Here is a 14,822-nt window from a genome sequence, read left to right on the forward strand (position 1 = left end):
TAGATAAAGCTGAAACAGATGACACATACAGAATATGCTTTTCGGTTTCTCATAGATCTTTGTCAAAGAGAAAGAAATGAACTTTAAAGTGATGTAAGAACTTGAATGATTCATTTAATCTTTGACATGCTACTTGAGTATAACGAAACTGTTACCTTTTTTAAGTTGGAAGGGACAGCTTTTTTTTCCTTTGGTGAGTAATTTGGATTAGAAAAAAATTCTGGTAAAATTCTGTTGATGTAAGATGCTAAACCTCCTTCTGTGTCTACTGGGCCTATGAAATTTGCTGCCATTTATAGAACTGATCATACATCCTTCTGAGTGCCAATATGACACTGGAAAAAGTCAGAAAGGAGTTATCTTTTCACTGACACGAGACTGTGCGGGTCACAGTGATTTTTGGCTCGGAGGCATTCTGGGTTAACCCCACTAGGCAGGTAAACACTACATAGCTGCTCTCTGACACACAGCACAGAGGGATGAGGAAGAGAATCAAAGTGTTAAAAGTGAGAAAACTCACAATTTTAGATACAGACAATTTAGTAAGTAAAATAAAGGCTGAACATGCAATGAAAGCAAAATAAGAAATTAATTCATTACTTCCCATCAGCAGGCAGATGTTGAACCATCTCCAAGAAAGTAGGGCTCCATCACATGAAATGGTTACTTTGGAAGATAAATTCCATCATTCCTAAAGTCACCCCCTTCCTCCTTTCTCTCAGTATTAATGCTTAGCACTATGTCATACAGTATGGGATATCCCTTTTGTCAGTTGGTTCAGTTGTCCCAGCTCTGTCCCCTTACAACCTCTTGTACGTTCCCAGCCTCCTCACTGGTGGAGCAGTGTGAGAAACTGAGAAGCCCTTGACACTGTGAAAGCACTGTTCAGAAATAGTTAAAACATCCCTGTGTTATCATCATAAACCCAAACACAGCACCATACAAACTGCTACGATTAAAATAACTCCATCCCAGTCAAAACCAGTTCAGGTTCAGTTCAGTGTTTTGGTTTGTTTCTGGGGAGTGGAGTTTGTTGGGATTTGGAAGAGGCTTTTTCTTTTTTCTCCCAGATGCCTTGTGCTCTTTAGAATTATGATGAAGGCTTAAGGCATTTGGCAAGTAATCAACAATGGACTCAGTGATCCTTGTGGTCCCCTCCAACTCAGGATATTCTATGATTTTAAGATTTACGATCTGCTCAGTACCGTCCCCTTGACAAAGCTTCAGTTTCATTATTTCTTTTACCATTTTCCTTTCCAGACTGACGGTCCCCTTTTTCTAAACCTTACTAAGTCACTAACTGCAAAAAAGGGAAATGCAAGGCAAACATGCAACAGTCAGTGCAACTTCTATGACTCCAATCATAAATTGCTCAAAGTCCAGAGAAAACATTTCTTGAACTAATTTGGACTCCAGTTTCCATAAGAGACCTGCAGGACATCAGTTGGTCAACTTCTGTATCATTCTGATCTTAAGCCTAAAACTGACTTCTTATAATAGTCTAAGAAACAGTGCAAAATTATGTCTAAAATTATGTCTTAGAAAAAAATCAGTTATTTCTTTATTTGTATTTCAGATATTTTTATAGACAATTTCATCATTGAACTCTTTCTATCTTCAGAAGTGCTTCTCCTATTATCTTGGCTGAAATGTATTTTTTTATTTCTTCTCATGTCTTTAATGGACAAAAGTTTCTTTTGCCATCTTTCTAAAATCTTCTGTGTTGTGAATTAAACCACTGTAGGTCACTCAAACCTTTCTCCTACAAATAACAACAATTTCTAGGCCTCTAATATGAACTCTTAGTATCCCATCTTTCTTGGACCATAGTGTCCAAAACAGGGAACAGCAGCTAATCCAAACAGTTATTAATATAAAGGGAAAATTAAAATTTCTTTATGTAAGTTTCAACAAGGCCAAGTGTAGGGTCCTGCATCCAATCAGAGCAATCCAAAGCACAAGTACAGGCTGGTGGAGAACGGATTGAGACTAGCCCTGAGTAAAAAGACTTGAGGGTGTTTGTGACAAAAAGCTCCATGTGACCCAGGAGTTGCAGCCCAGAAAGCCAGCCACATCCTGGTCTGCATCTAAAGAGACATGGCCAACAGCTCAGGGTGGGTGATTCTGTCCCTCTACTCTCTTCTTGTGAGACCTCACCTGCATCTATCTCTGGGGTCCCCCACACTAGAAGTATGTCGACCTGATAGATCAAGTCCAGAGAAAAGTCACTAAGTTATCACAGGGTTGAAACCCCTCTCCTGTGAAGACAGGCAGAGAAGGTTGGGGTTGTTCAGCCTGGAAAAGAGAAGGCTATAGGGATACCCTGCAGCAGCCTTCCAATACCTAAAGGGGGGTTACAAAAGGGCATGTAGTGATAGGACAAGTGAATGGTCTTAACCTGAAGGAGGCCAGGATTAGATTAGATATTAGGAAGAAACTTTTTACTGTAAGGGTGTTCAGGCGCTGGAACACGTTGACCAAAGAGGTAGTGGACTCCCCATAACTGGAGGTGCTAAGACCAGGCTGAATGGGGCTCTGAGTAACTTGGTCCAGCGGAAGTTTCCCTGCTCATGCCGGGAGAGCTGGAACTAGATGATCTTTAAGATCCCTTTCAATCCATATTGTCTTTATTTTCCTACAACAATTAAATCTGGAATTAATACAACCTCTTTGATTAGACATTTAATATTTCTTTTATGCTAAGTGTTAGGAGGTGAAAAACCCAGGAACCTGACAGGCACAAGGCTGCTGCAGGTCTGCACCCCCAGGGACATCCAGTAATAAAGCTGAGCATGTAGTCGCTCTAGGCACACACATACAGATATACAAGACTTATACAGATATACAAACTTATATACAGATATATACAAACTTAGAAACAGATATAACGCAGAGCAGCCACATCAACACAAAAAGCAGCAATGGTCTCATCCTGTTCATCTCTCTGGCCGTGCAGGATGGCAGTCTGTTAGGGGAAATATATATATACATATATATACATACACACACACACACACACACACACACATACACACAATGTAGATACCTCCAGTAGGTGGGCTCAGACACCCTGTCTGTCCAGTAGCTGCCCTTGGATGCCAGGCTCCCCAGCTGACAGCACTTGTGTGTACAATCTCCCAAGGCTGCAGCCCCACTCTGGCTTCTGGTATAAAGACTCCCTTAACTCACTCTCACTCCTCTACCCCTACACACAGAGGCAGTTGACAACTGGCAGTTGACCAAGACTTCCCTGAACTCAACAGCCAGCTGCTTTTCTTGATGCACAACATACATAGGGTCTCATGTTTAGAGACCCCAAACCCAATGGTCTCTCTACCAGTTTGCTCGGACTCCAGGCCACTTTGTCTACTAAGTAACTAATAGCATGTGACCTACACTAGCAAACATAGACTTGTCATGATCTGTTCTGATATGTGCATGATGTCCTGGATTGATTACTCTCAATATATTAGAGAAGTCATTAAAAAGAAAAAGAGACCATACTCAAAAACTAATCAGAAAACTAATTCTAGATTTCGGCTAGGTTATTGTTCCTTTATCTGTAAACTTTGATATTAGGCTGCTATTAGACATGTAGACTGAAGCTGGTCATCTAATTTATTGAGAGAATATCAGTAAGCAGAAGTACATGTTCATATACATATATATATATTCATATAAATGTGCTACACAGTGTGCATCTTTACCTATTACATTCTTAAGTTGGCAGATAATTCAACAACATTCAGTACAATGCAGGTAAGAAACTGCTCTGTTTTCTAGATCTCCTCCACTCTCTGAACAAACATCATATCTATGACTTCTACCAAAGGTATATTCAGGCAATATTTTCTTAAAGAACTCAAATAATAGATTTTTTAACGATCTATTATGATCCCAGTAAAAATAAGCTTCCCTTATGTGATCTGAGCTGTAGTTTATCTCAATTTCTCTGAATATAGTTCTAAAATCTCCATCATTTATCTTTATCCAGACAGAAATTACAATTCTACTATCTTTTTTTTTAATTAAATATTGTTTTTTCCCCTCTCTATATTCCCCTGTAGGCATCAACTTCACTTTAATCCTCTCTATCAGAAAGTCTCCATCTGACATCTCTGCAAATCAGAGCTGTTCTCCATGTTGTTTTCTTATATCTCATCTCACATTTTCAAAAATAAGGAGACTAGAAAGCAGGTAGGGTAAATCTTAGTAAACATTTCATTACCCTGATATGACATTACAAAGTACTAAGACTTATCCTATTTTTTCACTTAATGCTTGTGTGATTTTACATATAAAAGATTTTAATTTTTTTTTTATTACTCTTCCTTTCTTCTATTTTTTGTTGAGAACATTATATTGCAGTAACATTTATATTGTTTTCTGTGACAATTACTAATATAATTACATGATGTGCAGGTAAAAGACAGACACACTCAGCCTGACCTAGAATGTATTTTGGCATGTGTTCCAGGTTGAAGATTTTTGTTAGTTTTGCAGACAGAGATGGGTTTATATTGAATATTCTCTATTATAGCTCAATGAATAAAGAGTCAAGAAGTAGAATCATCAGAGCACTATTCCAATAAGCTATAAGGCTCTTAAACCAAACAGTCTGTCCAGCCTGGAACTGCAAAATAGGAACACAACTTTTCTGTTGTCACTTGTGTACATTAGTAATATTTAGGGAAATTGTTAGGAAGTAATATTAGCAAACTGTGAAATATCCTGGCTATATTTTCCTATTAATTTTTCATGAAATCCTAGATTGACTTTTGCCTTTAATTTTGTACAAGTTTGAAGAAGTCTTATTATTGCATTACAGATACTCAGGGCTCCAGATAGGTGTTTGTATACTGTTGCAGATAAGAAAGGTAAAATGAAATGCTTCACTTCAAAGAGGGCATGAGATCTACTGAGTTACTCGTTCATTTTCTGAAGAGAAGTAGTGATGATTTGACAGCTGCAATACATTAATGCAGTGGGGGGGGTTTTAAAACTTCCTAGGCAAGCATCATAAAATTTATTATGGTTTATATTTTTGCCAATCTACTAACTATAAGTAGAGGAGAAAATATACATGCTAACTAAAGAGGAAGAAGGGTGTCATGTTTAATTTGCATTTAGGATTTTCTAGATATCTCAGGTTATTGTACTTATACTGGTTTTGATTGCTGTTATTCAAGACACAACTTTCAAAGTACAGCTGATAGTAATTAATAATCATCTTTCACACTAATAAATATTTGTTAATTTGTATTTGAGTTAAGGGTTTATTTGTGGAGGTTTTTCCCCCAACTATAAGTTTAAATTGATGTTACTAATGTTGCTATGTGAAGATTAAAACTAAAATAGAATACTTACCTTACAAGCACATGAATAGCTGCTTGAAAACTAAACTGTATCTGAGATTACTTTTTCATGTCTATTATATCATGAAAAATAAGGTCAAAAAATATCTTCTGACTAGAAACTAGAAGATAGTAAGAAAAATAACATTTTAAATGCCTTGAAGTGATACTGAAATTGAGTTCTTCAGAAAGTGAATATGACCGGAAAACATATTTTTGAAGAGTAGGAGATTTTCCCATAGCTGCTAAACCAAGAATTGAGTTTTTTCTCCACCCACCCTCAGTTATCAAGAAAGTAAAAATGTTGATATTCACCATCAATGTGCTCTAAATCGCATAAGACACATGAATTAAAACTTAAAAGTGTAAACTGCAATACCAAGACTATTTTTTTTTGCTATACGCTTATTTATGCAGTAAAGTGTACTCACCACATTTTCATATTTCTTTTGGCTGCAGAGAAGTATATTATAGATGAACTAATTCTCTATGATTATTGTAATACACTATGGTTACTGTCTGTTATGACCCCAGTAGAAATGTCAGATTGTAGATTCCAAAAAATATTGATAACATTTGTGAGAGTTAACAGTAGAATGAAAAAGATAAATAGCATAGATAATCCTATGTTGCTTCATATTCTGGGAAACCAAATTGGATCATTGGGTGGCAAGGCACCTCTGAACAGAGCTGCCCACCTCTGATCATGCTGCCCAGGTCCTCTCAACAGAGAGGTTCACCAGCATTTTGGTACCTAGAGCTCTTATAGGACTTTCTTAGTAGAAAACTTTTTTATCAATCATTTTTACTGTCAAGCAAAAAAGTGTTCACATGAGAAAATGCCGCTTTACTTTAAGATAAAGATAGGCACACAGGTGGCATAATCACTGGTACCCAACGGGAAGAGCTACAGGCTGCTCCATCAGGATTTGCTGGTTGAGCTTGTCTTGCAGTAAAAAGCTACAGCTGTGGTGGCCAAGACATACATATGCAGAGCACAAGCCTGTGCCTATTCAGGTTCACCGTTTTGTGGATAACTTACTCCTCACATACAGTGATCTTCTGATCTTCTGCAACTGTGTAGGGAAAAGAAATATTTTAAAGGACCTAACAAAACTCGTGATTTCTCCACAGAATGTCCCACCCCTCCCCTCTTTGCCCCCCCCCCCCAAAAAAAACCCAACCCTTGAAAACCAAATTGTTCTGCAAAAAGTCTATCACTTGCATACTGTCTTTAGTTTTGTAAGATGTATTAGTCATATTCATTTTTTAATTTCCTTCATTATAGCTATGGACTTTATTTCATATATGCTTTATGTGATAATATTGTCCTATGACAGTTTAACTTCTTAGCAATCAAAGTAAGATATGAAGGTAAATAAAAATGATCTCTTTTTCTTTTTTTTTTTTCTTTGTCTGGTGTTTACTTCTATTATTGTTGAACTTCAAGTTGCCATAGATGTATTTTAATATTTGCTAGATGGAGATAATCACAGCATTAGGGACTCTTTGCTTGGCTTATAGCTCAATTACTGTAAAGTAGCTAAAATGAATTGTGTAATAAAGCTATGAGTGTACTAAGAGTGTATTGAAAAACTCATAAAATATAAAACTGTGGGTTTTGCCTATAATTATCTCAAAATTTCTCAAAAATTCTGAAATACACGTTCCAGAGTTTTCATATGAATAATAGCTCAAATCAGTGAGATGGGTTTAGCACAATTTGTTTTAGAAGTATAAAATTTGTTATTATGGGGAAAACGATTTCATGGAAAGGACAAAAGATGCTAAATATTACAGGATGAAGATTTAGTAAAATCGTATGCTAACCGCAGTATTTACAGAAATTATCAGTGCAATGGATTTCAGAGCTATGAAATAAAGGCTGTTCTGTATGTAGTAAATGAAATGAGATAGACACTTCAGAAAGGATGCAGAGCAATTCCCTGACAAGCAAATCAGAAAGGTTTCTTGAAACAATCAATGGAAAACACTGAGCACTTCCTTGATTTTAGTTCATTATTCAGATCAGTATGCAGGTCTTGATTCAGGTCCATTATTCCCACAAATTCTGTCTTTCAGAAGATGATCAGAGCTTATTCTTTGCTTAAAGCAGAAACTTAAAGCTGGGCTGAGCTGGTCTACTCCTGTACACTTTCCCTGAGAATTTTAATAGATAAATTATTTAATATTTTAAAAAGATTTAATTTATAGTGTTTACCTGGTAAACAATAGACAACATTCAAAATACACCCTGTTGGCTTTACTATTCTGCCAAAGTTTCTTCAGTCCATGTGAAAGAGTGCTTTTCTCAGATGTTTTTGTTATTGTATGAAATGAAATAATTAAGGACTATAAAAGGAACATATGCAGAAGTGTGAGTCCATAGTCTAATGGGAAGAGGGTCTGGACTCTAGTTTTTTTACCTAGGCTCTTTCTGCATGTTTACACTGAAACAACCATCGATACATTCCTATTGCTAAATAACTCAACATCTACCTTCTTACATGTCTTATTAGTAAGCATTGATAGGGACAGCCATAAATTCCCTTCTGTGGACACAGTTAAATCTATGTGAAAGACTTGCCAGCATACGGGTGTCACAGAAGGTTTCTGCTGTTTTGTTTGCTTTTGCTGTTGTAGTGCAGACTGATATAGCTGTGGCTGCAAAACTTTGTAATATAAACCAAGCCTCAGGCTCTCAGTCTGCAGCTGACCCAGTATAATGTTGCATTGCAGTCATTTAACATTTAGAAAACTTTCTTCACAATTCTGAGGTCTAGAAACTTTGTGGTTGCTCTTCAGGTGTTTCTGTGATATTACAAGCTCTAGGCATAGCCTAGGGCTACTTTTAACTTCCCTTCTAAATTCAACGCTTTCAGTACATCATAAAACTCTTACCATCATACATCCAATAAAAGGTTCAACCAACCACTGAGATACTTCACTTATACAGTTTACCAGTATCTTCAAACCTTCAAGACACTAATTCCTTGAATATACTTCCAAAACATCTGGTGTCCTTTCTGTTTCAATTCTGTATTTCTCCCTTTGTGTCACAAGAAAGCTGTATATGTTATTTCAGATTATAATTCCAATTCATTACAGCTTTGGAAGATTTATAATGTTACTATGTGCTTTGGGTACATGTTCTATATATCAGAAATGAAAGCAAAGCATCTCAATGTTATACTTTTAAAAGTGGTAGGCTATATTTGTATTCTTCGGACCCATATCTTTTATTTAGTTATTTATTGTTTTTCTTAGTTCTAATATGTACAGTGGAAATTAAATTACTTGCACACCAAACATATTTTGTAAAATAAAATAACATATGCAAAGCTCACATTTTTCCTGTTTAAACACCATGCAGCTAATCTTCATAAAAGGAACAATTAATTTAAAGGAAAACGTCCAAAAGATGTAAATCCTTTAGTGCACTGAATCATTCAAGATTCCAGTGCAAAAGTGTTCTGTGATTCTGCAATTAATTACTTAATTATAGTGCCTAGGAATGTCAGGACAAAACAAATCTACAAAGGAAACATCAACTTTGACATTTTTTATGTTCTGAATACTCACATTTACAAGGTTATTATTCTCTTTTTTCATGTGTTTGCATTGTGTACATGGTATTTACATTCTTCTAAAATCATGTGAATCTTCTAAAAATTGTGAAGCAAAAGTTGGCAAATACAAGCTCATTTTTACAAGTAATAAACGTATGGGAATTTCTAGGACTAGGAAATAACAAAAAAGTTGACATATATATATATTTATATATAAAAACACACACATAAAGGGTTACTCTGTCTCAAAAGCACTTCAAATGTGCATAAATTATCCTTGCATTACCCTAACTACTTAAATAGAGCAAAAAACCTACAGTTTTTCAATAAGGCCAAGTCTACAGTTTTGATCTATTTCATCAAGATAGGTAAACAAAGATTTAGAGAAAAAAAGACATCTTCCAGGAGAGAAAAGCTAATGTCTCTGTTAGATGTCATACATACCTATTACACAATTGTCTTAGTTTAAAGACAATATATTTGGGTGGGAACTCAAATGAAATGAACCCCCTGCCCTTTTATAGAGACAAAAGTGTGAGGAGATATAAGTGAAAAAGAAGAAGAATTTACTAAAAGAAAATAGCAATAACTAAAAAAATACAGAAGAAACAGTTTACCCACAAAGGGAGAAACTCACTCAACATGTGGCACCCCTGCCCCTGGGAACAAAAGGGAAACAAAGATGGCAGAGCGTCTTCCCTGCTAAACTTCTCCCATTGCTCGCGGCACTGGTGCTCCCTGTTTGGCTCGGCTGAACTGGGGCTCTGATGGGTTTTCAGCTTTTTCCACACAGCTGGGGTGGGCACTGAGAAATGGGGGGCCCAGCACAGTGGTCCAGTATGGGGATCCAGCACGGTGGTCCAGCACAGGGGTCCCAGGACAATGAGCTGGCACTGAGCAGAGAATGAAGGGAGGGATTAGTTCTGGTCTCAGTCAGGTGGTGAGGGCCCCCTTTAGATGATGTAATGGTATGAATATTCATTGCTAAAGTTCCCTGGTTTTGTAACCGTAACAACAATCTACAATTTTTTAAAAAAAGAAAGAAAAGGAAATTAGATTAAACCAAATTTTAAATAACTTGCATATTTTCTTCAATTTTGACACTAAAAGCTGATGAAAACTCTAAATGATGATAAATTAGTTTGTACTAATAATTTTTTATCTGTATCACCATTTCTAAAAGACTAGATGATTGATGATTCCCACACCTGTAAAAAAAATAGCGTTAAAATTCTTTGTTAAAATGCTAACTTTGGCTTTTCCAATAAAGTTTATATGTAACAAAGAAAGAAACATTTTTAAGACATTGATAATTTATCATTAAATATTTTCTTTACATTAAGGACTTTTAAATTCAGACTAGTCAGATACATTTTCTTTATTGCATATAGAAGGAGAAGTTACTGCTCCTTCTATAGGCATTCATCCTTCTATAGGCATTACCAATATGATAAAAAACACCAGAAATAAACCAAATATACAAAAACCCAACTAACCAACAACAACAATACCAACAAAAAGACAAAGAAGCAGCATTTTAATAAAATTCAATTTCACTTCCAATATAATAAACAATTGTTCCTTTGTCGCCCCCCCCCCCCCAAAAAAAAAAGAAAAATCTTTCCAGGTAGTCAAGAATATTAAAATAAAACAAAAATCAAAACCAAAACAAAGGAAGAAAAGGATGAGTACCTAAGATACACTGCAAAATGTCCTTGTAGTATTAAAGAAACTATATAACTACACATAAATTAATGCTTTAGATATGTTGAACTATTAGGGTCTATGATAATGATTTAGTTTTGGTTTTTTAGATCCTTTTCTCAGGAAGTGTAAACATTATATGTATCATAAAATTTTTATTTTAATGACCTAATATTCTCCAAGGCAAGAAAGACTACATCATTAACTGTTCACTTTATAGTAATAAAAATGCCATAAAAACTGCTGTTTAGGAATAAAACTGGTAAAGCAAGTAGAAACTACTGATTCTTAAGTCATATTTTAATATAATTCCGATGTCTTCTATACATATTAATTTTCACTTAACTCATTTAATAAAAAAATGTGAACTTTATTATATTTTCTAGAAATACTTGAGTCTGTTGATCTACATTTTACTCCAAATGTCCTGTCAAAGGACATTTGCATGTTTTTTCTTGAGTAACAGAACTTTTATAGAACAGAGCAGTTTGAAAAATATAACCCTAGTATAAGCTTTATGTAAGTATAAACTTATTTTTAAATGGGGTTGATAAAATAATTTACGTAATATCAACTATGGTAACATAAAAACATCAAACTTTATGAGAGTTTTCCCTATTTAAAGGTTTTGGAAAAATATATATGTCCGACCTTACCATTAAACAATCTACCATTACATTTCCAAAATTGATGGCTTTGGAGGAGATAGGCAAACTAAGGGGAACTTTTCTGCTAGCAAGACAAAGCAGTAGAATTATTTTATGGTTGAATGAATAATAAATTACCACTTCACATTACTTTTCTTACCTTTATAAAAGTATGGTCCCTAGATACTGTCTTACGAATTCAGAGATTTGGATAGGTAAGTTTTCCAGTGTTGTTAAGTTTTAGCTCTCTGTTTTATCATTATTTTTTGGTTTATGACTTACAGGAAGTCAGAGTCATATGAGAAAAATGTACATTGACTTTGCTAGAAATACTTTGATAAGCATAAGGTCATTCTTTCAGCCTGTAAGGTAGATGTATATGTTTTTATCTCCTTTTACATTGGTAGCAGTAATATATGATTTATAGATTATTGGAAGCCTATTTTATAAATAATTTATCAATAGCAAAATAAGATTAGTTAAAAAGGAGAGGAGAAAAAATCCCAACCAAACAAGCTCTTTATCCAACACAGTGACTAACAAATACTTTTCTTAAAAGTACATGCAATCTGCTATTATTAATACCATTAGTGAAGTGTTCAAGAATTTTCCCGTGTAGGAAAGAAGCTATAGTGAAAATGCTAGCACAATATCTGCTCTATATTTTGCAACCTAGTTACCACTTTATCTGGAATCTGCTTCCAATAAAAAATACAAGTAATAGCTTCTGAATTCTGAATTATTCCTATCTCTGGTGTGTTATTTTGTTTTGTTTAGGGGTTTTTTTCCTCCTATGTTTATTTATTTTATTTTTTTTACTTTTTCCTGACATACCTGTAGAGATAAAAAGATCTTTATCTCACAGCAAAGTATCATGATTACTCTTCATTTTCTTCCTCCCTCAGAAAAAAATCAGTAACTGGAGACTTATTCTCAAACATTTTAGGAAATTATTTGTTAATATGGAGAAAAAATGCTTCAAACATTTAAAAGCAATGCTTTTCTTCAAAGTGCATGATGGTCTGGATGCATTATCTGTGACTTAAGGCCTTGTTTCAGTTTTTCTGCACTTTAGTGGGCTGAGGGCATTATAATAATAGCACTAATATAGTTAATTTAAGATATGGTTGTTGAGAATTACTAGTTTTGACCACATAGAGACAATAATTAAAAACATGTAAGACAACCACTAGCATGAAAAGTGTTAATAATAAATTAAATTACTGAAGTTAATTTTAGAACTTTAAAACTGGCTTTTATTTATCACTCTTCTAAACACTACCTTTACAGATTTAGTATTCCCTAACTGATATATGTGTGTGTATATATATATATACACACATATACATACATACATTTCTTTGCAAAGAGTAGAATGACAATTCTTTTACTTTGCCAGTGAACATTATCTGCCATTGTTTTATAACAACATGGTTATGAAATCCCAAACTAAGTGAAACAACAGAACAGAGAAATTACTTTCTCACTTCAGAAAAAAATGCAGAAGACTTACAACACTGATAACATCAGAGAATAATGTGTCTTTATGCATTTCCTGGTTCAATTATTTGGTCAGAAATAGCAAAGATAATAATTAAAATTCCTTTAGTTTCATATTGACATTTCAAGATTTTCGATATTTCATAAGTTTAGCAATTAAGAAACCTAGGATATTTGTCTATACATTTTACAAATGTCTTAATCTGCAGAAACATGGAGTACGGATTAATTTTGCGTTTGCTAAAATACTGTTCTCACCCTTAGGAATATACTTACGTGTACCTATGCTCCCTGGAAACTTTGTGACCTCCCTTTAGGGAAAATCATTTTGCTGTTACACTCCTTGGCTTCAGGGTAGAGGATTACATTTCTCAATGTAAAGCAAAGTTATTACCGTCTCTTAAAGTCTCCTAGTTATATACAGCTGCTTGAATCCTGACAGTATTAAGAATCTCTGGATATACTTGTGCATAAGCCTTTTGTCAGGGTTCACATGTTCAACACATGTTGAATAGAGACAACGGTATGGCAGTGTTTGTGCGTTTATGCCCACCTTATGGATAGAGGTCTTCATAAGGTGTGTCTTGAGAAGGAAGAACCTTAGTCTTTCTTCTCCAATATTTTTTAGACTGCTGATTAGAGACCATTGTATTCTTACGTATCTGCTGAGGTGGACACCTCTGTAGAGCTGGTGAGCAGGAGCAGAGCAAGTAGACTCTAGTTATTAGAGGGACAGCTTGTAGTGGAGGGGCCACAGAAACCCTGTGAGGCAGCACACCAATGGAGGTGGTGGGGTTCTTCCTGCCTAGGTGAAGATTTACAGCCCTGATCTATAATATTTCATATTCAGGAGCTTTTTATGGAATATGTTGTACCACTTTCTACTGAGAACTGAATATATTTCTAAAGCATAAAAAGTTAACAAAATGACAGTAAGAAAAAGACTAAGGTATCACTCAACTGTGACCACTTTATTCAAAGAAACTAAACATTCTATTTTTATTTCCCAGTTTATAGAGTAAACATTTTTATTAAAAATAATCTGAGAGCTTCCCTCTGAATTAACTTATTCTGGAAACCTTGTAAGAATAACCCAATTGTGTCAGGAAATTCACACACACATTAGGTAACTACTCCATATGTTTTCATCAACTGTTATTTTACATCAGAATCCAATATGTACTAAAACAACTGTTAGCTGTGAAGGTATTATTAGTTCCAAACAGATGAAGAGGTGTCCCATTCAATTTTTCTTTTTTTTTCACATCTTGGTTCTAACATAATGATAACAGAAAGTAAGAATTCTAAGAGCAGTTTAATGAAGAAAAAAAAGTTAAAAATTAAAAATACTACTTACAAGTCTGTATCTTTGACTAGCAGTAAGATGAAAGATCTGTTGTCTCATTAAAAGTTAGCCACAGTACCCAACTACTTCATAATATTTTACTGGAAAGTTGTAATATATTTTAACAAAATATTAACCATTTTTAGCCATATTTTCCAGTAAATCTAATATTTCATATTTAAATCAGAATAAGTACTTAGATGCACTAAAATTCTGACTTGTTTCATTGATCTGACTTCTTTACATTTAAAAAGCAGTTTCTTTTAATGAACAGTTTTTATTTATTCACACCCTTGGGCAGGAATTCAATCTGGAATTACACATATACTTGAAATTAATAAAGTTCTTAATGGCTTTCTGAGTGGAATATTTTTCTTGCTTAGGGGAGAGTATGTGTAATATGAGTGGCAGTAAAATCATTGGAATGCTGGAAGTGTCCAAGGCCAGGTTGGACGAAGCTTTGAGCAATCTGGCTGGTAGAAGGTGTCCTTCCCATAGCAGGGAAGTTGGAACTGGATAAGCTTAAAGGTCCCTTCCAACCCAACCCATTCTATCATTCTATGATCACTAACAAAATTAAAACCTATTCTTTTTAAGTCCTTTTTTTGTTTGTTTGGTTGGTTGTGTTGTTAGAATGTAACTTTATTTACATTTCCACTCATGAACTGTGAACATCCTGCACTTTCATCTGTTCTTGTTCCTA

Source organism: Manacus candei, unplaced genomic scaffold (assembly GCF_025592945.1).
Source record: "Manacus candei isolate 608988 ecotype Guabito, Panama unplaced genomic scaffold, ASM2559294v1 h1tg000028l, whole genome shotgun sequence".
Lineage (NCBI taxonomy): Eukaryota > Metazoa > Chordata > Aves > Passeriformes > Pipridae > Manacus > Manacus candei.